Here is a 27,457-nt window from a genome sequence, read left to right as displayed (position 1 = left end):
CCAGTGCAACAATGGTAATTTATTTATTTGCTCCTGGAGAAGACTGAGTAGAAACCAAAACACATTAGTTCACTTTATTATACCCGTAATTAGAAGATGTATTTAACTTTGTACGGTCCAAGTCTACACGAATATTTTGACTATTTACAATTGTCTCCGAGTATTAACGTATCACAGACAATGTACAACTCTCTTCTCTTGAAGTACATGTGGCGCGACGTTCACATATGATGTGCCTAAGATACAGAATACAGTGGCCGCGTAATCTAAGATGATGCTATCGTCTTGATCGGTGTTTGCTCAGTTGTAAGTAGTCGATCAGTTATGGCAGCGTAGTAAAGCTCTTGGGAACGTGCCTACGCTGGCGTTGCCCATACGTCGATGCAAGTCGCAAAGACTGTCTTCCTCTACGGTTTCGTTGCGAGGTACCAACGTTGTTTTGGTACCTCGCTCTTCGGACGACACCAGATGGTTGAGTTGTGCACCGAATTTTCAACTTACACCGATATTGTAACTAGTGTTTATCTTCAAATAAAGGAACAGAGCACCTTTCCAAGACTTATAAAGCTATTTCAAGAGGTAAAATCGTCGTTGTTTTTTTACTTCATGTAAAGATATCACATCCTTTGGAGAGCACTGATGATAGCAGCTGGCTGGCTGTCTTTTGTGAAGTCCTGACACGAGGAGTGGAATAACATTTCAGTATAACGACTGAATCTTGCATAACCAGACAGACGGTTCTATTGTTCTGTCGTGGAAAGGAAAGATTTGTGCGGCTTGTGCTGTGCTGAACTACATCGCGTCACCGACAATACCTCGCGCCTCTGGCTCCCGTGCGCTGGAGAGACAGTCGCAGGTACACACCAGCAGTGGCAGCGGCCGTAAAAAGTTGGGAGCCGCGGCAGGAAGTGGAGAGTAAGTGGCGGCAGAAGCGGCCGCGACGTGGGCGCTGTGTTCGGCGGGCTGCGCGCGCGCCAGCCCCGCCAATAAATAGCGCTAACGACCCGAGTCCTGCGCAGCCGTAATAATAGGCGTGGACACAGCCGGCGGCCGCGGGCCGCTGCCGGCTACCGGCTACTGCCGTCTCCAGCCGTTTGTCTTGCCGGCACGCCCCCGGTCTGCAGCCGCGCCCAGTGCTAGCGAACGCACTCCCGGGACTTTCCCCTCTTCGTGAAAATTATTTCCGCTACTTCGAGAAGACCGCGCGTCCTTCCCACATCCCGCTAGCACGCCTACAAAGTTCAGATTTCTGGAAAAAGTGTCACACGTAATAAAATCTAAACTTTTGGCAGTTCCTTCATTCAAATTCTTCCGCTGCAGATACTTAACAGCTTTGTAGTCTGCAGTTCGTGGTCTAGTGGCTAGCTTCACTGCTTCTAGATCGCCAGGGTCCTGGGTTCGATTCGCGGCTGGATAGGAGATTTTTTTCATTTGGGGACTGGGTTTTCGTGTTATCCTTTCCACTTCATCTGCATCGACGCGTAAGCCACCGAAGAGGCGTCAAATAGACTTGCACCAGTGGCCAAACATGGTCTAATAGCCTCTGTCGCCATGTGTTCAATTCACTTCAAAGCTTAGCTTGTATACATTCAACAATAGCTTTTTCACCGGAAACCTTCAATGCAGGCGAACCTACACTCCTATTGTTGTTATCTGTGAAACCATTTATCTCATATTTTTTGTTTTTAATTTTTGTCGCAGAGGACCATGAGGGACAAAGCAACTTGTTCATGGAACAAGTCAGTACATAGTTTACAGAATGCTGATTTACAAAAACAAGGAAGACTAAAGAGACAGTGAGATATTGAGGGAGAGTACACAAATTCCTGTAAAGATGGGTACTCGTACGGTAAATACACTACTGGCCATTAAAATTGACACACCAAGAAGAAATGCAGATGATAAACGGGTATTCATTGGACAAATATATTATACTACAACTGACATGTGATTACATTTTCACGCAAACGTCCCAATCTGTTGATTCAGGGATCGAGACGTTACTGCACGATCCGTTACACCCATTCAGATAAGATGCCAGTCATCTCGACTGCTAGTGATACGAGGCCTTTGGGATCCAGCATGGGGTTCCGTATTACCCTCTTGAACCCACCGATTCCATATTATGCTAACAGTCATTGGATCTCGACCAACGCGAGGAGCAATGTCGCGATACGATAAACCGCAATCGCGATAGGCTACAATCCGACCTTTATCAAAGTCGGAAACGTGATGGTACGCATTTCCTTACACGAGGCATCACAACAACGATTCACCATGCAACACAGGTCAACTGCTATTTGTGTATGAGAAATCGGTTGGAAACTTTCCTCATGTCAGCACGTTGTGTTAATGATCCGAAAAGCTAATCATTTACATATCACAGCATCTTCATCTTGTCGGTTAAATTTCGCGTCTGTAGCACGTCATCTTCGTGGTGTAGCAATTTTAATGGCCAGTAGTGTAACAAAAAATTACAGAGAAAAGTCCTCAGCCAGTTCCATGAACTCATGTACTGAATAGAACGTGTGGTATCATGGATCGATACCACCCTCCTCAACGTCTCACAGTCGGCAACGGAAAGGCAAGTTTCCCACAGATGCTGATAGCAGTTGCTCGAGGATCCAGCGGATCCAATGATGCGTGCCCACTGAGCCACGCCTCCAGCGATGTAGAACGACAGGCAGCAGTTGCACAGCCTAGCCCCAGACTTCGACAGTCGTCAGTTTTAATCTTCCTTCGACAATTCGGTCGAGCATTACTGGCGGGAGCCCTCACACTGCATGACGCTCTTCAGTTTGCTACTTGTAGTGACTGGATTTTATTGCTGTTAGTTCTTTTGTAAATGTCCTTCGCAATGTTTGGAGAAAGCCACAGATTAAGTAAAACCTCTGTTTACTGTATTTACATGTTCGCTAATCAATTTTGCTCCTTTCCAGTTTCCCTATGACGACAGTTACAGCACCACTCTGTACCCCATCTCCCCTTACCCCTGTGTATGAATTAATACACAGCACAAGCCGTGTGCCACTACGAAACCTTCCAACTTCTGAAGGCTTTTGGTTTACACTTTCCTTTTCAGATTTCCTGCGTTCCCTACCACATTCACACTTCCGTATTCCATGCTCCGGCTAGTAGAATATTACCTATTTTGTTCGGCATTCAACATTTTTCTCATAGTCACCTCTCCTTGGCAATGTAAATGGAAAGACGTGTGCAGTACGAAATACTACATTCCTGTCCAGCCTCCCTGACATCTTCAGACTCTATTCCAGTTACGAGCCACATGTCGTGCAGATACACATGTTTCCAAGGTTATTTTCACATGCTGCAGAAGGTCCTCTGGGAAGCCTTTACACATCCTCCAAACGTCCCGATCCCTCCTCATGCAATTTCCATATTTGTGGTACCCTAAAAAAAAGATTTTCGTGACTGTCGATTTTCTTCGGACAAAGAGGTGCTCACCTCGAAACAACCATGGTTCCGCAGGCAACTGCAAACATTTTTCCATGAAGACAATGACCGCTTTGTCCCACAGTGGGATAAATGTATTTATAGTTATGCCGAATACTTCTGAAATAATAGGAAATAATAAACGGTTGGATTGTTGCCAAACTAAAAGAGTTGATTTACTAGCTCACACAGATCCTCAAAGCAGATGACACCATAATCAGTTTCACAATGAGCAGTCGGCATCCTAATTTCCAGGTAGCCAGGTACACGACTTCAGACAAAGGAATAACTCTTTCATAATTTAGGAAACCATGATAACTCTGAATCTACCACAAGACAGTCTGAAAAGGTGTTGTTCGTCACTATGTTTCAGCTTCCACAAAATCCAATTTTAACAACATAGGAGTATCCATTTTACCGGGCAGTTGAATACTGTCCCATGTCTAAACCTGAAATAATCTCTACCAAATGATGCAGAAATTTGGTCGGCAGTCCCGCATATTTCCTAACTGTTTCACCTCAAGTTCATAATCACTTCCCTCCTTCCTACTTCCATCTGTTGTCCACATTAAACAACGTCCAGTCCAAGTAATTATTAAGCAAATACTTTTATGAAGATTTGAGACGAGTGAAGATTGTAATATACTTTCTAGTTTACTTAGCTTGTCATGTTGTGATGGCTCAGTTCTTCTTGTCTAGGCGTTTCATTCTTGGAGCAGAAAATCTCACATCAAGTCCTCACGGTTGGTTTGCACTAAATCAATCTGAAAATCGTAATTGCAGCATTTTTTACGTAAACATATTTTCTCACGTTTGAGGATATCGTAAGTATTTTGATTTTTCACGTTAACAAAGCCGAAATTACATTGTTCGCACAAAAATACGTCCGATCACATCAGAGGCAAGCTTACGGCCACCACACTCTGCGGAAATAACAATATTCCAAAGGATTTACAATTTTTCTTAACAAATTAATTTCTACTAGTTTCCGTTACATTATAAATTTCGATTATTATTTCATAAATGAATCCAGAAATAAATATAGTAAACAGAAATAACAGAAATTTCAAACGTCCCAGTAATTCGTAATTTCAAATGTTTCTAAAAAAAATAATTTTAACCTACATTCAGAACTAGTAGTTATCGATTGTAGCGTCGAAACTAAAATATTTTATAAAGCAGTTCCATTTCATAAGTTTTAGCTTGTAATATAACATACTGTGTATAAGTTTTTAGAAAATCAGCTAAGGTAATATTGACCTGTCCAAAATTCGAAAAAAAGTACTGGTATCGACAACTACTGTTGAGGAAAAGTAATGCTACAGGAGGATTTCCCGTTACAAGTTCAACACAGAAAATAATTGAAACGATCTCATAAAATCCTTTAATAATTGTAGAATATCCATTAGAGCCCTTGTCATTTGCAGACAAAATCATTCTTCCAAGTAGAAAAGAAACACGGAAGTGCTCCAAATACGGCAGCAGGAACGAGAATGGCGAAGGCTTCCAAGCCACAGTTGCGTCTACTTGGGCGAAAGACAAAATGACTCCTCGAAGACACAATGTTCAAATGGCTCTGAGCACTATGGGACTTAACAGCTAAGGTCATCAGTCCCCTAGAACTTAGAACTACGTAAAGCTAACTAACCTAAGGACATCACACATATCCATGCTCGAGGCAAGACCTGCGACCGTAGCGGTAGCGCGGTTCCAGACTGAAGCGCCTAGAACCGCTCGGCCACTCCGGCCGGCAAGACGCAATGTAGCCTCAGTTAGTACACAAAGAGATTGCTCAAACAACTTATATCGAGCAATCCAGGATTAGTTAAAATACATCGTGCTTTTTAGTTTTCACTCATTTCGTGACCTTCTGCGATCTAAAACTTATCGAATATTTGTCTGACGTTCACATTTTCTTGTTGACGTGTGCCTGCCGTCCAGAATTTAGCTGAGCACTCCATCAGAAAATAATTATTCACGAGTTCTTACTTTTACATACATTTTATGTATGCGTCATTGCTGTACGGTTTACTGTAGAAGTAGCGTGATAAATGAGAGTGCGGTCATAGATCAGTTAGTTAGGGAGAAAAACGTCATGACTATGGTGTAGTGTTACTTTGCGGTGATTGTAAAAAGAAAGGAAGGCAGATGAAGTTTAACGTCCCGTCGACATCGAGGTCATTAGAGATGGAGCACAAGCTCGGATTGCCTCAAAGGTGAGGAAGGAAACCGGCCGCGCCCTTTGAAAGGTACCATCCCGGCATCTGCATGGAGCGATTTAGGGAAATCATGGTAAGCGTAAATGTGGATGGCCGAAACAGGTTTGAACCGTCGCCTTCCCGAATTGGAGTGATCTTACCGTGGAGACCAGTAAAGTATCAGATCAGGCTCTTACCTTTTATGTAACCTTTGGCTGAAGAGCGGTTTTTATCCGCGGGGAGCCGCGGTCCCTCTGTGGGAAATTGAAATAACAATAAAGGAAAAAAATCCACCGTACTTAAAAAGACATTTTGTTTGGTGATCAGGCCATCAGACGATTAAATGAACCCGAAACGCGTCATGATGCGAAACAATAAATAAATTCAGAAAAAAACAGTGAATAGTTTTGACCAGCATTATGGCCTTTAAAAATCTATTTCATGATTGCTATGATAATGGTTGCATTGCACTTTCTGGATTTTCAGTCCGGTTCATATTAGGTGCCCTGTAGTTTCCGAAAGAATCTAAGTCGACATCGCAGCACAAGTTTCCTTACTTTGATAACCTGCGTGCCGCGCGGGATTAGCCGAGCGGTCGAAGGCGCTGCAGTCCTGGACTGTGCGGCTGGTCCAGGCGGAGGTTCCAGTCCTCCCTCGGGCGTGGGTGTGTCTGTTTGTTCTTAGGATAATTTAGGTTAGGTAGTGTGTAAGCTTAGGGACTGATGACCTTAGCAGTCACGTCCCGTAAGAATTCACACACATTTTTTTGATAATCTGCGTTTCCAAATCACCTTAGATATATGCTGTGATAGGTCCTAAGAAGTAATAACTTCTTCTCTTACTCTTCATTTGAAACAGAATTATGTGTGCACAGACATTTTCTCGCAGCACTTCCCCATACCTTAGACTTGTTTATATTGCCTGAAGAAAATAAGCATTTCGTACCTTGGGAGCATGAAAGTTCTTATATTCTAAGAACGGAAGTCTTATCCTCGTACTACGTGATCGGTGTCGAATAAATGCCGTCACAGAGAGCACTTGTCACTCAAAGTTATTGTACTACTCTCCACAGAAATACTTTTATATGGTGTCGAAATTTACGAGTCATGAAAAAATAAGAGCACTTAAATTAATTTTTTCGTTACCTTAGATCTGATAAAATTTAAATATTCTTGCTGCGAAGTTAATTCTTATTTACAGCGAATATAATATCTACCACACCAAAGAGGAGCATTCAGATCGTAAGGAGTCACTGCCAATTTGAATGGTTACGTCGATTTGAATGGTACGTGAACTGGAAGAGTTTAAGTGGGAGAGTTATTTCGTCTCCGGGAACTTGTTATTTAACGCACGTTGTATTTCTTCCGTAATAGGCCTCGAGTGTTACGAGCAGGACACATCTACCTGTTACAAATCTATGTATTTTAGCTTTTGACCGAATTTCTTCTCCCTCGTACACTTCAGTACAGCTTTCATAGTCGGCGTGAATCCGGGCACCTTTAAGTTTGTTTGTGTATATGTTGTACTGTCTGTCCTTGAATTTTATTTTCCTACTGGCGGAAGGCTCCGTCCGATAATAATTCTTCCATAGGTGAGTCAAGACTGAATACTTTGTTCAAGCATGAAAATGAGTCAAATGAGGCCTGCGGCTGTGATTGGGACAATGTATAACGAAATTCAGCCCAGAATTTTTGATAAGGGCCACGCAACGACAATCTCGCTTAGTAGCTACTGATTAATCGTACGAAGAGCACCAGCATCACAGCCACATAACTGAATTCTCTTGACGTTATTTAAATATAAACCTAGATGTGGTAATGACCTGATGATAATGATCTTCGACTGAACTACCTACAATAAAAATTTATGCCACCATTCAGCCTCACTTATAGCACATACTAATTGTAATAGTATTGGCACTTTAGAATATATACTTTGGGAACTAGGCACGTGTTGGTTCTCTCGTAAACCTGATAAGCACTTACATTCTATTGCAAAAATCTGTACTTGCTCCCATAGTCTCCATACACGAAGCTTGAAGGCGCCAGGGCTAGCAGTGTATTTAACACTAAATTCTTCTAGAATCTACATATGTAAATGATGCTCTAAGCCCCCCCCCCCCCCCCCTATTCTAACTCCGACTTTTGCTGCTGCACATGGATTAAAAAGATACTCGAACTGACTGTAATCTACCCTGCAAGTGGAGTAGAAAAGAGTTTGGCACCTGCAAAAATTTAATTTGATAAATAAGTTAAATAAAGGAAGGTTTCATTAACGTAGTGAGAAATGATAGGGTTGCTCTACCGATTAACAGAATGAAAGTTCTGTCCAAAATAACAATATGATTTATTAAGACTAAACACAAAATAATAAACAAAAACACATGAAACATTTACAATACGTCAAATTGGCTCAAATTGGATACTCAAACAAATGCTGTGAAGGTGAAGTTGTCCCTAAACTAGATTGTGATGTTTATGACGAAGTGGAATGTGGAGCCAATTCCTTGCCACTCAAATCTTAAGAGAGACACACCGCTAACCCAACATTAATTGCTGCTACATTAGTGAGAACTCAGACAATGAACAGCCAAGATAGAACAAAGTTAGAAAAGACGAACAGGCGCGCTCTGCTGAGCTCTGATTGTCGCCTAGCAAAAATGCCTGCTTTGCCCGTTCTGCAGACGTACATTACCAAGCTGTCTTCTTAGCTGCAAGGACACGATCTGGCGTACTGGAAGCAATGGCTGGTTGCTTCGACGTCCCGTCGTGGTGATGATAATGTCGCGAGTATAGCCCGAAACAAATTACCCTGGCCTGGTTGTTCCAGACTAAAGACTTCCTAGCCATACAAAAGCGCCTCTGAGGGAGACGAAGAAGGCTCGCCACACAATCACTGACGATACAGTGATTGATTTTAACAAGCGAAGTCACCCAGTAACTCCGATACAGTCAACATTAGCCAAAACTGCTCAAGACAGACAACATAGGCCTCTTGTACACAGAACGCTCAATTGACAACTGTACTCGGAAAGTTACGTTGAAGTCGAAACTTCAGCAACTTCGTCAAACAGTTACAATTAAATAAAAGTATATTAGGCAGCCCACGGAAGGCAGGCTGACTCGCGCAGCGAGAGCTCAGTCTTGTAACCTACTTCGACCGAAAGGCAAGAGCCGACTACCCACAAGAGCACCCGTACAAACCGAACACAGAACATTCCTGCCCCCACGACAGTGGCCGTGGTTAACCGTTCCAATCAGCAACTCGAAAACCGGCGGAAAATTCCACTCTACTGCCGGAGCACTACCATTCCACCAATGGAGATTCTTGGCGCCAATTTCTGAGCCGATTTTGCTACGTCACGGAGCTATGCCCTGAGCAAGCCAATCACAGTTGCGATTTTGCAGAAAGCGCGGGAATTTGCCCGCCAAAACTGCCTGGGTACACAAGTCATTCCCACACCTCGCTGGTAGCCCGCCAGAAAGTGTTGTCGCTAAGTTTCTGCGAAGTAACGGGACCTCTAGCCCAGCCGCTACTTCAGGCCCCTCCGAGTGTGTCTCCTCTGCTATTCTACCATGTCGGCGTCTGGAAAGCATTCACTCGACTCCCTCACACCCGTCGGCTTACCCTTTCAAGATCAGCAGAGCCCACCTGTCACCGGACCACCCGGGTGACGAGAGACGCTGTGTGGGAAGTCCGCGTGTGAAGGAATAGCAACTTTATACTGCATGCAATTGGAGAGGAAAATCGTAAGATAGAAATATGAGAGGGGGCTCATGCCACCTCTCAAGCTCCATACACCTAAGGGAATGGGGGAATGAACAGCTGGTCACGGCCAGGCACATTCAGGTGGCTCGAAAGTCATATACGCCCACTACACAATCCGACTTGGGACACGCAGATATAACTGCATGAAATAAGTGAAGCTTTTATTTGTGGCCAATATGTGCATTTTGTATTTGCAAAATGTGGAAGAGCAGTTGAATGGGATGGACAGTGTCTTGAAAGGAGGATAAAAGATGAACATCAACAAAAGCAAAACGAGGAAAATGGAATGTAGTCGAATTAAGTCGGGTGATGCTGAGGGAATTAGATTAGGAAATGAGACAATTAAAATAGTAAAGGAGTTTTGCTATTTGGGAAGCAAAATAACTGATGATCGCCGGAGTAGAGAGGATATAAAATGTAGACTGGCAACGGCAAGGAAAGCGTTTCTGAAGAAGGGAAATTTGTTAACATCGAGTATAGATTTAAGTGTCAGGAAGCCGTTTCTGAAAGTATTTGTATGGAGTGTAGCCTTGTATGGAAGTGAAACATGGACGATAAATAGTTTAGACAAGAAGAGAATTGAAGCTTTCGAAATGTGGTGCTACAGAAGAATGCTGAAGATTAGATGGGTAGATCACATAACTAATGAGGAAGTATTGAATAGGATTGGGGAGAAGAGGAGTTTAACTTACGAGACCGCTGTAGAGACAGAGGAAGATCTGCTGGCATGAGTTCTGGCCGCTGCACTAGAAACTGAAGAGGCATTCAGTTGGGTTGAGAGTGTGTGCCAGACAAAACCTCGTAGGTACAATGTCTGTAACAACATCGGTGGTAGCCACTTCGAGCCGCTCTTGTAATGCATCAATACTGCCCTGTACGTAGAGTACATTTGGTTGTTTTTTTTTCTGAAGTAATGTAAACGCGTAGTGTTTACGTGTTAATAAGGTAAACATGTAATGTGTAAGTATTAATACAAACGCTTAATTCGGTTCCTCAACAATTCCTCGTCGGATGTTCGAGTCCTCCCTCGGGCATGGGTATATGTGCGTTGTCGTCAGTTTAAGTTAGATTAAGTTGTGTGTAAGCCTAGGGACCGGTGACCTCAGCAGTTTGGTCCCATAGAAACTTACCACAATTTTACAAATTTCCTACAAGTTTGTAACAAGAACTTCCGAATACCCTGAACAATCGATGAAATTAACTTGTAAAGCTTCCTACATTTTCACACACCGCAAAAAACGGAAGATATCCCATCTCCTAACACTTCTCAATGCTGGTAGGGCCTTATACCCTAAGCTGCTGTCTACTTATATTTTAGTAAGTATTAAGCCTTTTTCATGGTCTCCATCTATTGCTGCACTAACACGCAGTCAGAACTTAAAATTTAAATAATTTATGCGTATACTATGATATGAACCATGAACCATGGACCTTACCGTTGGTGGGGAGCCTTGCGTGCCTCAGCGATACAGATAGCCGTACCGTAGGTGCAACCACAACAGAGGGGTATCTGTTGAGAGGCCAGACAAACGTGTTTCCTGAAGGGGTGCAGCAGCCTTTTCAGCAGTTGCAAGGGCAACAGTCTGGATGATTGACTGATCTGGCCTTGTAACACTAACCAAAACGGCCTTGCTGTGCTGGTACTGCGAACGGCTGAAAGCAAGGGGAGACTACAGCCGTAATTTTTTCCGAGGGCATGCGGCTTTACTGTATCGTTAAATGATGACGGCGTCCTCTTGGGTAAAATATTCCGGAGGTAAAATAGTCCCCCACTCGGATCTCCGGGCGGGGATTACTCAAGAGGATGTCGTTATCAGGAGAAAGAAAACTGGCGTTCTACGGATCGGAGCGTGGAATGTCAGATCCCTTAATCGGACAGGTAGGTTAGAAAATTTAAGCAGTGGTTGGGAAGGGAGTGAGACAGGGTTGTAGTCTCTCCCCGATGCTATTCAATCAGTATATTGAGCAAGCAATGAAGGAAACAAAAGAAAAATTCGGAGTAGGTATTAATATTCATGGAGAAGAAATAAAAACTTTGTGATTCGCCGATGACATTGTAATTCTGTCAGAGACAGCAAAGGACTTGGATGAGCAGTTGAATGGAATGGATAGTGTCTTGAAAGGAGGGTATAAGATGAACATCAACAAAAGCAAAACGAGTGTAATGGAATGTAGTCGAATTAAGTCGGCTGATGCTGACACTTAAAGTAGTAAAGGAATTTTGCTATTTGGGGAGCAAAATAACTGATGATAGTCGAAGTAGAGAGGATATAAAATGTAGACTGGCAATGGCAAGGAGCGCGTTTCTGAAGAAGAGAAATTTGTTAACATCGAGTATAGATTTAAGTGTCAGGAAGACGTTTCTGAAAGTTTTTGTATGGAGAGTAGCCATGTATGGAAGTGAAACATGGACGATAAGAGAATAGAATCTTTTGAAATGTGGTGCTACAGAAGAATGCTGAAGATTAGATGGGTAGATTACATAACTAGTGAGGAAGTATTGAATAGGATTGGGAAGAAGAGAAGTTTATGGCACCACTTGACTAGAAGAAGGGATCAGTTGGTAGGACAGGTGTTGAGGCATCAAGAAGCAGTCAGTAGGCGTCTAGCCCATTGCATACCAGAGCAAGCAACTCAGACTTTTCTGTGTCCCACAGCAAACGTGGATGCGTTACACATCTGAAATGAAACCGTTGTGAACGGAAATTGTGCGATTCTGCCCGCCGCAGTGGTCATGCGGTTCTAGGCGCTTCAGTCTTTAAGACCGCTACGGTCGCAGGTTCGAATCCTGTCTCGGGGATGGATGTGTGTGATGTCCTTAGGTTAGTTAGGTTTAATTAGTTCTAAGTTCTAGGGGACTGATGACCTCGGATGTTAAGTCCCTTAGTGTTGAGAGGCATTTGAACCATTTTGTACGATTCTGGACATGGGTTCCTGTTCAAAATATTGTGTACCCACTCCCGTTCACAAGTCCTAGAAATTTGTAACGGGAATTTCTGAACGCTCTGTATAATGTTTGTGAAGCCCTGAGAACCTACTCAGTGGATATGTCTTCTGTAAAATATATTAAACCCCGTTTTAGCAAAATAAAACGTGTATCCTTTCCATCCCACATGGGTATATGTGTGGAAAAGCCACACCAGTAGTGCGTTTGCCCTGTATGATGCCGGAGAATTTTCAGACAGTGTGGAACAGTAGTCTTTCGTTTACCCTCGTCTGTGCTAGTATACTTCCTGCATGAAAAATAACGATTTGATAAGAATATCTTCCAAGCCTGGGAGGTAGACCAGAGGGTTGCCAAGGATGGTCACTGTTGTGTAGAGTTCACAAAAGAAATATTTTAATGACCCGTCTCCCTATTGTGACTTGTCTCACGAATTATACAATTGGGTCACGAGCACCCTCGCGCATCTTCTGAGATAAAAACTTTTCCTTTCCTTAGTCTTAAGCATCAGCCACTAGTATATTTAATCTCTCTCACAGTGTTCTGTAAGAATTTTCGTTTCGGCATTATATGTCATTATTTCATTGTTTCGGTACATTTGAGAAATTGTGCTTCTACACTCCTGGAAATTGAAATAAGAACACCGTGAATTCATTGTCCCAGGAAGGGGAAACTTTATTGACACATTCCTGGGGTCAGATACATCACATGAGCACACTGACAGACCCACAGGCACATAGACACAGGCCACAGAGCATGCACAATGCCGGCACTAGTACAGTGTATATCCACCTTTCGCAGCAATGCAGGCTGTTATTCTCCCATGGAGACGATCGTAGAGATGCTGGATGTAGTCCTGTGGAACGGCTTGCCATGCCATTTCCACCTGGCGCCTCAGTTGGACCAGCGTTCGTGCTGGACGTGCAGACCGCGTGAGACGACGCTTCATCCAGTCCCAAACATGCTCAATGGGGGACGGATCCGGAGATCTTGCTGGCCAGGGTAGTTGACTTACACCTTCTAGAGCACGTTGGGTGGCACGGGATACATGCGGACGTGCATTGTCCTGTTGGAACAGCAAGTTCCCTTGCCGGTCTAGGAATGGTAGAACGATGGGTTCGATGACGGTTTGGATGTACCGTGCACTATTCAGTGTCCCCTCGACGATCACCAGTGGTGTACGGCCAGTGTAGGAGATCGCTCCCCACACCATGATGCCGGATGTTGGCCCTGTGTGCCTCGGTCGTATGCAGTCCTGATTGTGGCGCTCACCTGCACGGCGCCAAACACGCATACGACCATCATTGGCACCAAGGCAGAAGCGACTCTCATCGCTGAAGACGACACGTCTCCATTCGTCCCTCCATTCACGCCTGTCGCGACACCACTGGAGGCGGGCTGCACGATGTTGGGGCGTGAGCGGAAGACGGCCTAACGGTGTGCGGGACCGTAGCCCAGCTTCATGGAGACGGTTGCGAATGGTCCTCGCCGATACCCCAGGAGCAACAGTGTCCCTAATTTGCTGGGAAGTGGCGGTGCGGTCCCCTACGGCACTGCGTAGGATCCTACGGTCTTGGCGTGCATCCGTGCGTCGCTGCGGTCCGGTCCCAGGTCGACAGGCACGTGCACCTTCCGCCGACCACTGGCGACAACATCGATGTACTGTGGAGACCTCACGCCCCACGTGTTGAGCAATTCGGCGGTACGTCCACCCGGCCTCCCGCATGCCCACTATACGCCCTCGCTCAAAGTCCGTCAACTGCACATACGGTTCACGTCCACGCTGTCGCGGCATGCTACCAGTGTTAAAGACTGCGATGGAGCTCCGTATGCCACGGCAAACTGGCTGACACTGACGGCGGCGGTGCACAAATGCTGCGCAGCTAGCGCCATTCGACGGCCAACACCGCGGTTCCTGGTGTGTCCGCTGTGCCGTGCGTGTGATCATTGCTTGTACAGCCCTCTCGTAGTGTCCGGAGCAAGTATGGTGGGTCTGACACACCGGTGTCAATGTGTTCTTTTTTCCATTTCCAGGAGTGTATTACGATACTTATCAGCAAGAATCGCATATCGTCAGAATTCAGGTTTTTCTTGGAAGCAATGATTCGCATTTTACCGCGCATTGTAGTGGTGTGCAGTCACAAGTCACAGTGTGCCAGATGCTGCGTCATTCTGCCACATCTTCCCGTAGTATGAGGTGCAGGGTGCGCGTAGAACATTTAATATTGATTTCCATGTTTGGGTTTATCCCGCAAATAGTTTCATTTATTCTCTGTAGTTCGCTTCTTCTAAGTGCTTTAGACACATCTGATGAAACATGCAGCTTACCTCAGCAGTGTGTGATACACGAAAGTATAGAGTTCTTTCTATCCTGGACTTTATTCCAAAAATGTAGCAAGGTATGTTACACATTAGAACTGTGAATTGTGAAAAGCAGGAGAGAGATACTAACGGAAACGAGACTTTAACACCACAGATAATGGAAGTTTAGTTTTCGATATCACCACTAGGCTGGGACTAAATCATTTCTCCGAGAATTACTTTCTTCTAAGAGAGCTAATCCAGCAACGTATGGCACGCATCTTTTAAGACGCTCGGAGTATAGAAGTACTAACAAGTAAGCTCTAAAGACAGGATCCGAGTCATGCCTGAACAAGTTCGTAGAAGCAATGTCGAGAAACGGCAAGGTGCTGGGTTCAGGCACTGGTCGGAAATGCGTTTTCACTACAGTAGGATGTTTCCAAAGCACACACGCTTTGCTCCATAGTGAAATATTCAGTCATGTAATCGAATTATCTTCCTTCATTCTTCTATTATTCCTCATCTATTAATATGGGTATTTCAAAGTTGTTGTTTTTACACACGTGTTCACACGCACTCTTCGCTAGACTGTTGACACATTATGCCCACTTGTAAACAAGCTATGACAATCGACGTTATCGAATGCATTTCCATCAATCATTGGCTTTTAATCAAATATCTTACCACTCTCGTTCATTATTAATTTTATCGTTAATTTATTGTCACTAGTTGAAGTTCTGTTTTCATACTGCTACAGCCCTTCTAATCCAAATGTTAGAGCCGATACGCACAGTAAACTACCCTCGCAATTGACAATACGAATAGAATCAAAGAACGTAGTGAGGCTATTACGTAATATATAGCGAGCTTCAGAAGGCTTTTATGAACAACTGCCATGCTGGTTAGAATGACTGTAAGGATATGAAATTTACAAACGTTTACTGTTTCTTTATTTTGGTTGTTAAACATGTAAATGTTCAAAACTGCCCGAATAAAAATGAGTGGTGGCGCGAGGACCAGTTTCGTGCAGGAACGTTGACCAGTGAAGAGCGGAGAGTGGAAGACAGGCATTTATTCACAGGAACTGAGTACAGTTTATGAGAATAAGGCATTAGTTTTGTAAGTTGTAAGTCAAACTGCTAGGTTGCCAGCTTCGCTTTGGTCCTCTTGAGAATTTTTGACAAACGCATCTCCTGATACGGGTGTTATAATGTACTGTACTGTACTTGAAGACATATATCTTGAACTATCTTCCAAAAATTCCAAACTGATTACTTGCGGCTGAGCCCCGCCGGTTCGTATCGAAACTGGCTGTCCACTGTTTTCTGTCGTACTTACCTAGCTACAGGTTCAGCCGCGTGCCATGAGAGGTCGCGAGCTGCCTGCGTATGGCGCTTTTACACGGCTCGCCGCGCAGGCCGGCAAGCCAGCGCCTGCTGAGTGCCACTTGCAGAGGCTGTGCAGACACGCAAGAGGAGGCGGTAGTGCTGGCGGGACTCTAGTCTACGAAAATGTGTGGTACACTGGGGAAACCAGCTAGTGGCGGGCCGAGGCAGAAAGGACTGAAGAAACTGCCGTTGTGGACTCCATCTCATGCGTCTGGTGCAATCACCAGGGGAACGAACAATGGTGAGCACCTTTCTGATCATTTGCTTCCGATATTTCTGTGTTCTGCAAACCTTACCTGTTGACACTCATCCGAGCCAGCTTTTCTTTTGGCTGTCAAGTCTTATGAGTTGCGTTACAGACTGGTTCTGATTTTGTTTGTTAGGCTACACTGTAGTCTGAGGTACTCAGATGAACACTCGCCAGTCGATACACAGCAAGGGAAGTCAAACCCGTTCAGGGTGAAGACACTTCGACTGTCAAACCTTTGTCAGTAAACGGTCAAACTATTCGTAACAAAGTTTCCGAATTTACTGCACTCCAGGAAAGCTCTAGCGCTCCAATTATTCTGGTGACCGAGAGCTGGCTGAAACCCGAAGTGGAAAGCTCTGAAATATTTAGCGGGAAGACAGGTTAGAGGCCATAATGAGCATTCTTTGCAGTTGAAAAAAATATTGTCTCTATTGAGGTCGAAGTGGAGTGACAGTGAAGTTATCTCGTCCCGTATGACAGGTGTAGATGAAACGAAGTTCATTCTTGAATGCCTTTACCGGCCATCTGATTCAGCTGTGACATTTCTGGAGTCTTTCAAAGAACGTCTACGGTCAGTAGCGCAAATACCCAAATCTTGCAACACTAGTGTTGGAAACGACTTCAGCATACCAAGCATAAAATATAATGTCCATCGATTTATTGCGGGGAGTACAGACAGATAGTCGTGCGAAATACTTCTGAACACGTTTTCCGAAAACTATCTTGAGCAGCTAACTTTGCAGCTTACACGAAATGAAAATATCTTAGACCTTGTAGGAACAAATAGGCAGGTTCTTAAAGACAGTTTCTGTACAGAAACAGGGATTAGCGATCATGATGTCATTATAACAACTGTGGTTACGGAAGTTAAAAATCAGTCAAGAAGACTTGGGGAGTGTTTCTGCTAGACAGATCAGATAAGCAGTTGTTAGCATCTTACTTAGAAAGTGAAGTGACGTCACTTAGCTACAGTAAGACGGACGTAGAGGGATTATAAGCAAAGTTCAGGCCGATTGTAAATCATGGTGTGGACAGTTAAGTGAATAGTAATTGGATGAAGAATGGAAGAGACCCATCGTCGTTTAATAACGAAATTCGGAAAATGCTAAGGGAGCAGAGGCTGTTCCACTCTCGGTTCAAACGAAAACGCTTCAATAACGACAAGCAAAGGTTAGCAGAGAAAAGTGCGGCTGTGAAAAGATCAATGTACGCAGCATACAACTACCACCGCCATACCTTAGACAAACATCTAGCAGAAAACCCGAGAAAATTCTGGTTCTACGTAAAATCACTAAGGGTGTCTAAGGCTTCGATTCAGTAACTTGTTGACCACTCTGGTGTGGCAGATGAAGATGGCGAAACGAAAGCCGAAGTTTTAAATCTCGCGTCCAAGAAATCGTTCAGGCAAGAAAATGATAGAAACATATCGTCTGACAGACTCTCGTATAGACGACATGCTAACAAGCATCCCTGCGGCAGAGAAAAACTTGAAAGATTTAGGTGCAGATAAGTTACCAGGTCTGGACGGAGTCGCAGTTCGGTTTTACAAAGAGTACTGTACGGTAATGGCCCATTACGTAGCTTACATTTATCGCGAATCTTTCGCCCGGCATAAAGTCCCAAGTAACTGAAAAAAAAGTGCAGATGATTCCTGTGTATTAGAAGGGTAAAAGAACCGACCCGCAAAATTACAGACCAATATGTAACAGCGGTTTGCTGCAGAATCTTCAGTTCGAATTTAATAAATTTTCTTGACAATGAGGATCTTATATCCACAAATCAACATGGTTTTAGAAAGCGTCGTTCTAGCTATACTCAGCTTGCCCTTTTATCACATGATATACTGCGAACTGTAGTTGAAGGGCAACAGGCAGATTTCATATTTTTAGGTTTCAGGAAAGCATTTGCCACTGTGCCTCATTGCAGGCTGTTAACGAAGGTAAGAGGAAATGGAATAAGTTCACAGATATGTGAGTGGCTCGAAGGCATCTTAAGTAATAGAATCTAGTGTGCTGCTCTCGACGGCGAGTGTTCACCAGAGACAAGGTTATCATCAGGAGTGCCCCAGGGAAGTGTGGTAGGACCACTGTAGTTTATATATATATATATATATATATATATATATATATATATATATATATATATATATATATACACGTGAGAACTGTGAACTGTAGTAGAGAAGGCGAATGGTCGACTTCAGTTTATTGCGAGAACTCTAGGAAACTATGGTTCATCTATAGAGGAGACTGCATATAGACGCCAGTGCGATCTATTCTTGAATACTGCTCGAGTGTTTGGGATATCCGTACCAGAACGGATTGAAGGAGGACATCGAAGCAATTCAGAGGCGGGCTGGTACATTTTTTAACAGTGGGATCTGAACAACACGTAAGTGTAACAGAGATGCTTCGGAAATTCAAATGGGAATCCTTGGAGGAAAGCCGACGTAATTTTCGAGGAATTTCGCAATAGAAAAATTTAGGAAACCAGCATTTGAAGCTGACTGCCAAATGATTCTACTGTTGCCAGCATGCGTTGCGTGTAAGGACCACGTAGATAAGATACAAGAAATTGGGGCTCATGCGGAGGCACACACTCATATTTCACTCAATCTATTTACGAGTGGAATAGGAAAGGAAATGAATAGTAGTGATACATATACGGTGGCTTGCGGAGTATCCATGTATACGAGTATGTAGATATTGTATTGCGTGCCCGGCCTGCCTTTGCATCTAGTTAGACTAGAGGCCTGTGAACTAGGATTAGTTGAAGGCTACACTGTGTTTTGGAGCTTGCCAAACCAAGTGAATTTTCCTTGGGTTTCCCTAAAGTCAAAACTGCAATCTCATTAAATTTGGTGGGTGTTTCCTGTGGGTTAATCACACTTTAATTGTATTAGTTAGGGTAAGGCAGTATTATTAATGTTTACTGTTGTCTTATTAAGTTTTTGATACTGCTGGGGCTTAAGAGTTCCTGGAGGTTTTCGCTCGGTTTATTTTGTGTAAAATTGTTATGCCTAATGTTATGCCTGACGAAACTACAATCGTCCGGTACAACACTGGGTTCCTTGATTGCTCTGCGAAGTGGCGGAGTGGAACTACAACATGTGAAATATTAGTACACTTTATTACAAGTATGATAAAAAGATTTTCTTGATTTTATACAATCCATTGCCACAGGGGCACGGTGAATGTTTACAACTGTCTTTGAACATTAAAGTAGCATTTGACACGCACATACCCACATGTATTAAACTCTTCTCTCGAAGTACAGTTTCACAAAGTTCAGTGTGACAGTTGAATCTAACATGTGAGTAATACGATATTGTCTGGTCGATCAGAATCACGATCTGGGGTGAGCGCATCCATGCTCGGCAGTACATCGGCTTCCATGTGGTGGCGCTGCGGAGCTGGAAGTGAGGGTCTGGCTTCGCCATCGCCTCCCATTCGTCGTTGCGGAATGCAGCGGCGTCGACGAGGTGTCGACGATGGTACGGCACGGCGATCTTCGCACAGTACCACTAGTAAGGTTTCATTAAGCGAGCTTTTTCATGTTATAGCGGCACTATACCACTTCTAAGCTTTAATTAAGTGAGCTTTTTCAGGTTATGGCTTGGCTAGTTACTGCAGTAACTTAGCCAGAGACTCGGGCAGAATCCGCATCCAGTACTGGTGACCTGATTCGACTTCTTCTATAGTAAGTCTATCAGCAACTATCAGTGCTTCTGATTCGGTTAACACAGTGCTGACTTCAGTAAATAAAATTTTGATTGATTTTGGTGAATAATGTTGCTATTTTCGCCTGGCAGCTTATACTCTCAGTTCACTGCTTCTCATCTTCCAGTGACGTCTGAAACGCTCGCTAAACCCGCTGGGCAGAACAGGTAATACGATTGTGGAAAGGGCCAAGAGTTGAGGTCAGTTTCTGCTTCTAATTGTCATTTATTGTAATTTAGCAACTCTTTCACGGGTGAAGGCCTCCAACAAGAAACCTTAACAAGATAAAAATCCATCAAGTTAGTAATAAAATAATTCAAGAACAACATACGCAAAGTGCAATACAAATTGCTGAGGACCACAAATAATTCCCAAAATTTTAGAATATATTACCATAGACCTTTAAAGGCAGAAGACCAACAAGAAATCTTAAAAAAAAAAAATCAAAATTCAATTAAGATAGCAATAAAATAGCATATGCAAGCTGCAACACAAATGGCTGAGGGCCAGAATTATTTCAACATTCAGAATATATTACCCTAGACCTTTAAAGGCAGAAGGTAAGCATGTTTAACAGCAATAAATCTTAAAAATCAACAGGATAAAAAATCCATTTAAGATAGCAATAAAATAATTTAAAGAAACAACATATGCAAGGTGCAATGCCAATGGCTGAGGGCCACAACCAAACTTCAAAATTTCAGAATATGATACCATAATCTTTAAAGGCAGAAGCTTGAAAGGTATATTTAAAAATTAATTTTACAAAATTTTAAAAAAGAAACAATAACCATAAGCCTAAAATTTAAAATAGCTGACAACATATGATTAAACACCGGTGGCACTGAGAAGGTCTCCAGGGAGGTCGGTCTGCCCTCGTTCACTTAGGTGAGACAGGTGGTGAGCCCAACTATACTTGATCCGTTGGAACCCAACCAGGGGGCTTCCACGGACCGACCGACACAACGACTTGTTTCCCGTCAATCAGTAAATGAGAACACCAACCGGTAATGTTACAAACGTGATAATCCACAATGGAGTACGTATTGGCTGTCAAAATTAGACACCATGTTGGACAGTGACAACAGGTGAGGGAAGGATGCTGCCTGAAATTACGTTAGTGGCCAGGGCAGGTAACCGGAACACTAACGGCCACTGGACAGAAAATTCCACTGGTACACTTGAATAGAAACACGGTAATAGCTAACTCGCTCAAAAGAACACTGTCTGAATTTACGTTAGTGCCCAGGGCAGGTAACCAGAACACTAACGGCCACAAGACAGAAAATTCCACTGGTGCACTCAAATCGTAGTCCACCAAACTAGTTAATTGCACCGCATGGCGGCTAAATCTCAGCAGTAGCACCACCGGAAAACTTCCCCAACAGCAAACCACCGAAGAGAACCACCACAACATGAATATACATGGCTTGGCTAGCTGAAACTACAACTCAACTTTGACGTCCTGAGTCGGCGAACCACGAAGCTGGTAGCAGTCAGACAGCTCCACACACGCTCCGAAACTGCGCAGGGGCTGCCAGCGGCCCCAGCCGACGTCACCGTGCGGAGAACTTCCCTCGTCCGCAACAACCGCCCGACTCGCCTCAGAATGCCGACATCTAAAATCGTCGTCAGTGGAAATAACGCCAAGTACACACACAACATGACAAACATTTGCACGAAGACCTGAACGATACCCAACAGTAACTAAGCACACACGAAGACAAATCGGGAGGTGATACACACACACACACACACACACACACACACACACACACACACACAGCCGACACACGAACGATCGGCGAGCCAAAACACGTCGGCCGGTAGGACGACCGACAGACGATCCACCAAGGCCGTGGCCCGGCTCATGTGATGTGTGGCGGCAATGGTCTGGCGAGCCACGTCGACGCACACCTCAGTGCTGCTCCAACCCGACTGCACTAGTGCCGCGTTGCAACCTCCGACTGGCAGGGCCTGACTGCGCTCCGGACACGTTCCAACTGACTGACAGACCCGAACTCGCAACCCGAACTACGACCAATTCCTGACACAAACTAACTACGAACTCCCAACGACAGACAACAAGCGGGAAGTAACAGCAGTCATTCAAAAATACTACAAGAAGGGATATATCGATACGCGCTGCTAACGCCGCTCACGTGCAGGCAAAGCAGCAGCTCAGGGGTAGTAGTAATTTAAATTAACGTAATGAGGTGGAAGTACGTTAAAAACAGGATGTAAAATACATGATGGCGGGAACGCGAGCCATGCACGGCTCAACGTCTACAGACAATCAGAAGTCTTTTCATAATAGTTCACAATATGTAGAATCAAAATAGTAATGGATTGGCTCTGAGCACTATGGGACTTAACATTTATGGTCATCAGTCCCCTAGAACTTAGAACTACTTCAACCTAAGTAACCTAAGGACTGCACACAACACCCAGTCATCACGAGGCAGAGAAAATCCCTGACCCCGCCGGGAATCGAACCCGGGAACCCGGGCGTGGGAAGCGAGAACGCTACCGCACGACCACGAGCTGTGGACATCAAAACAGTAACAAAAAACTAAAGCTCACTGGATTATAGCAGCAATATGTTTTGTTTTATTTTTAACGAACTTCTTACAGCTGGCTTCCCTCGACCAGCCCCTCTTGAAACTTACTGTTAGTTCCGCAGTACATTAAAAAACTGCCACTCATGTAGTCCAGGTAATATCAACAATATCGGAACCTTCCCTACGTCTCAGTATATGCAAATGATAACGTAGCCGCATTTGCACAATCATGCTAATCCGCCTTCATAATATACTGATATTTCTGCATTCCCTATATCTAATTTAGACATTTTTTTTAGATACGTGTCAGTCTTTACGTAGAAGACATTAGCTAATATAGAGCTAACGAATCATGTTTTGCCTTTCTTTAACCTGTTCGTTACACTGAACTGTCAGTAGTTTAATCAACTGCTACAGGTTTTCGTTCCATTTCCGTTCCTGTTCAGAAATTTTCCTTTTGCCGCAATTCTTTCCTAGAAATTTAAACTTTCCAATGACTATGACGTCCATGGAGCAATAGTTACATGCCATCTGGAAGATACCTCTGCTGTGTTCCTTGGTAATGGCATCTGCTCCACTTCGTGGTGCGTCTATATTTAGATGATTTCCAGGCCCAACATACTCGCTACCTGGTAATGTTAATCCTTTATTCTGTACTCTGTCAACAAGTTTTTTTGTACCATATGCAGTGCCAATACACGCTAAAGCAGTTACGCCAGCTGCACTAGCTATTTGAGCTGTAGATCAAGAGGTGCTTAAGGCCGCACCGTCATCTGCTGTTTCAGCTGCTTCAGATAAAACTGGAATATTTTCAGGCGTATTTATTTGTATTGCTGTGTGACCTTCTTCACCGTACTGATATAGACGATGCTGCCGGACACCAAAATTAGTTTCTGTTTCCATAGGTTCTCACTCAAATTCTACCACTTCGTCATCCAAATCATCATATGCCGGATTATTGGCATATCTAATTTCATCTGCAGCAACTTGTCTAAGAATTTCACGAATACTATTTTCACGTTCTACATGTTGGATACTGGTCTGTCATATCTATATCGTTCTGTGGACCAGGATACAAAATACTGCCGTCATATCGAACAGATGAATGAGTTCCTGCGCTCAAATACTAATTTAACCACGCCATTATACTGACTGAATAGAATTAGTATTTTGCTCTTTTATATATCCGACGAAAGAACTATTGTCACTGCATGGCGCTCGCAACTAAAATTTTTCTCCGGCCAACCTTTTGCATTTAGTAGTTCTATACCACTAACTTTCCGTGGAACACGCTAATGTTAACCTCTGAGAGGGCCGCGCGCGTGTCTAATGGACATGGGGATCGGACTGTAATTTCGAATCTGGTGAAATTAATAGAAAAACCAAACGGGTTTTAACTTTAGGAGTTAACGAAAGTGGTAAAATCAAAAATGAAAGAAAAAGAATTGAACGGTTGCCAGCCTAATTGGGCATATTAATTCAGAAATGTAAATTTGAGAAAATTGAATATTGCTTTTTGAAGTTACTTTTGTTGAGATGTCCATTTGAATAGCAAACAGGATACAAACTGACACAGTGGACTCTGTTACCACTGTTACCAGCAGTTACTAATAACAGTAGTTACCAATAACACTCACCAGTAAATTAAGGGGGGGGGGGCAAATCTGCACCAAGATGATACTAATGACAGCCACAGTCAAGAGCATTACTTAATGAAATACTGAGACGATACTGCATGAAGGGCAGAACGAAATTGGGACATGAGGGTCTTCTATCTTGAATGACATGAAAAACAAATAAAGATGAATACATCATAAATACACTGTTTAAGCTGTTCTACATGTAGCAGTTTTCCTTAGTAACAGTAATAGCTCAACTTTTTCTTAATAGGTGGAGAATATGATAGGGACCCATAAAGTAGTATAGTTTCACTGGTCAAAGCTCTTTGATTACTACAATAGTAAAGGCTAACTCTTAAAGCTAATCATTGATTTAAATTACTTTGTAAGACAATAAAATACAACACTGGCCTTAATTAACTTCAAAAAGGAACCTTGCATAAAGGTTACCAAAAGTACACCTTCACTGACAATGTGCATAATTTTACTTCTAACAGTACTACCGTAAATATGTTCGTTAAAGATTTATATGAACTTGAACTTTAACTACTTGTGAAGCAGGTACTCTTTGCAATAATATTTACACAATCTTGCACTGTAATCCTACCCAACTATATTTCATTTGGAGTAGTGTATTAACAAAGCATCCAAATGTTGCTCTTACTTCAACTTTTACTACTCCTTTTTCTTTAGACAAAAAATCACTTTTAAACACATGACTGCAAGAATCTTTCACTTACATCAAGATACACGCATTTAGTAGCACTTAGGTGAGGACCCTGCGTAAGTTCGTGATTGGGATTGAAATTATGATTCCACACACGAATTTAAGATTTTTGTAATTATTACTGAAACAACACACAAATTAACTGGTCCATTCCCATACACATTACTTAACCGAATGTATGGAGGTTGTAAAGCAATGGTGAAGATTGGTGGCAGGCGCAATGGCGGCTAACTGTACTCACGGCGCTTGATGTACGAATGTTGGCGTCGGATTTTCAACGTATTACAGCCATTCTATTATTCCGTGAATACCAAATAACTGCCATATCCACATCCGAGGCAATTCCCTTCTAATCAGCTTCCAGTTGTCTCTCTTAGCACCGACGAGGTGTACCGTGCTAAGGCTAGCCACACACTGCGTGCCGTTCACACAGAGGACCCGCTCCGTTCAATCGTCAAACCCACCTTTTATATCTCACCATGCCACTTTCGTTGTGGAGGGACTTACGTACAGCGTTTACATGTTACAAATACAATTTCCCTAAGCATGAACCACTCCATTATATATATATGTTCGTACTATAATTTAGAATTTCAACATATTCTTTTACTTTTTCATATATACATTACAAAACTCTAATTTTCTTGCCATAGATGAAAGAGTTTAAACAACACAGAACACACACTTCATAAATTACAAATACACAGTTACATAAAATAAACCTACTCCTAATCGATGTAAGTGTTACAGCTGATGTTTTTTTTTTGGAAACATATGATATTACACGCACGACGTGGCCTGCTCGCCCTTCCCATTTGAATCCCATAGAGCATACCTGGGATGTACTTCAGCATCTACCAACCACTCTCCAAGAATTGTGAACAGCTCTGCTGGAAGAGTGGGCGTTATTACCTCAACATATGATTGCTGACATGCTTCACAGCAAGGCCCACCTTTATCAGGCCTGTATTGTTGCCAGAGGAGGTCACACACAGTGCTGAACACATTAACCAGTAGTCGGAATGCGTGTGCAAATACGTTAAGTTGGAAAAAACTAAGAAAATTTTTGTCTGCCGTCATGCATGTTGCAGTTGCTTGCGTTCAGTATTCTCGACATTTTTCTACTTTAATGTCAATGCTTATACTGTTTAGTGGTAAAATGTATGCAACCTTGCAAAATATTCGTTTATTGCTTTAATTTTGGTCACCAGTGTATATATGCTCAGCTACATAGTTGGAGACTGTGACAATAAGATAAAATATGTTGCTGAAGTATTAATTCTCTTTTCTTGGGTGGGTCATTTAAAAAAGTTTAAAAGACATCATTGTTGCCTTTCCCTGCAACAGTTAATTTGTTTGCAAACCCATCGATTGTAAAATCGGCTCTTGATCGATTTTGAAAAGGAAGAATTTCATGCTTTAGTACCTGTAAGAATGAAAAATGATCTATTCTTATTTATGCAGAGGATCCGTAATTTTACTCACGACTATTGGAGCTGGAGAATGTGTCAGTACATATAATATGTTACTCGAAACGTTCTTGGGCGATGCATCGGTCAGTGTGGTGGAAATACTTCAACGAGGTAGCTGCTTGTCATCATCATACGTGACTTTCTTTGGTGATCGGTGGTGGCTCACCAATGTGCATTTGTTTCGCTACAAAAGCGGAGGCGATGGGAGGCGGGACTACTAAGTCATCACAGCTCATTTTGACATCCCGAGACACCCCCCACTCCACCCCTCCCACGCATTTCCGGCACGGGAAAGTGCGGTCACAATCTGCGGACCCCGCGTGTACACACTGGCAAGCTGCTGGTAACCGGTCTAGTTGTCCTGTTTTTGATCCCCTCGTGGACTTTCTGTTTTATCGGGTTAACACCGAGTTCTGCCTTTCTATAATTGTTATTGAACCTACCCTTTCTGATAAACGGTTTCTGTTCTAATGTGTCCAAATTCGTAACATCTTTCTGTATGCACGCATGACACTCTGCTCCGTACAACAACATGGGAGCGGCCGTTACTTTACAATATATCCTTTAGGTATATTTCCTCACTTTCCCTTGTATTGTTCTTTCAGTTGGAAATGTCGGCTGTTTGCTCTACCTTTACATCCTTACATCATGTATAAATTATGTCACAGCTGAAGTACTGAGATCGTAGTGCGACATCTCGTCAGTGTTTGTTTGTTGCGGTCAATTTTTTGGAAACTTATGGTAAGATCTTATGGGCCAAACTGCTGAGGTCATCGTTCCCTAAGCTTACACACTATTTATTCTGACTTAAACTAACTTTCACTAAGGACAACAGACACACCCAGGCCCGAGGGAGGACTCGAACCTCCGACGGAGGGAGCCGCGCGGCCCGTGACAATGTGCCTCAATAAAATGATATCTGATCAGAATCAAAACTCAGGGTAAAACTACCCGCCTTGTGGGTGACGATTCCAGAATGCACTTCCTTTCCCTTCGTCTCTAAAATGGCTCTTCAGCCCTCGTGAGTCTGCCTAGGAACAGGGCGGCACGTATCGGC

Source organism: Schistocerca americana, chromosome 7 (genome assembly GCF_021461395.2).
Source record: "Schistocerca americana isolate TAMUIC-IGC-003095 chromosome 7, iqSchAmer2.1, whole genome shotgun sequence".
In the NCBI taxonomy this organism is placed as follows: domain Eukaryota; kingdom Metazoa; phylum Arthropoda; class Insecta; order Orthoptera; family Acrididae; genus Schistocerca; species Schistocerca americana.
This window is presented reverse-complemented; position numbering follows the sequence as displayed.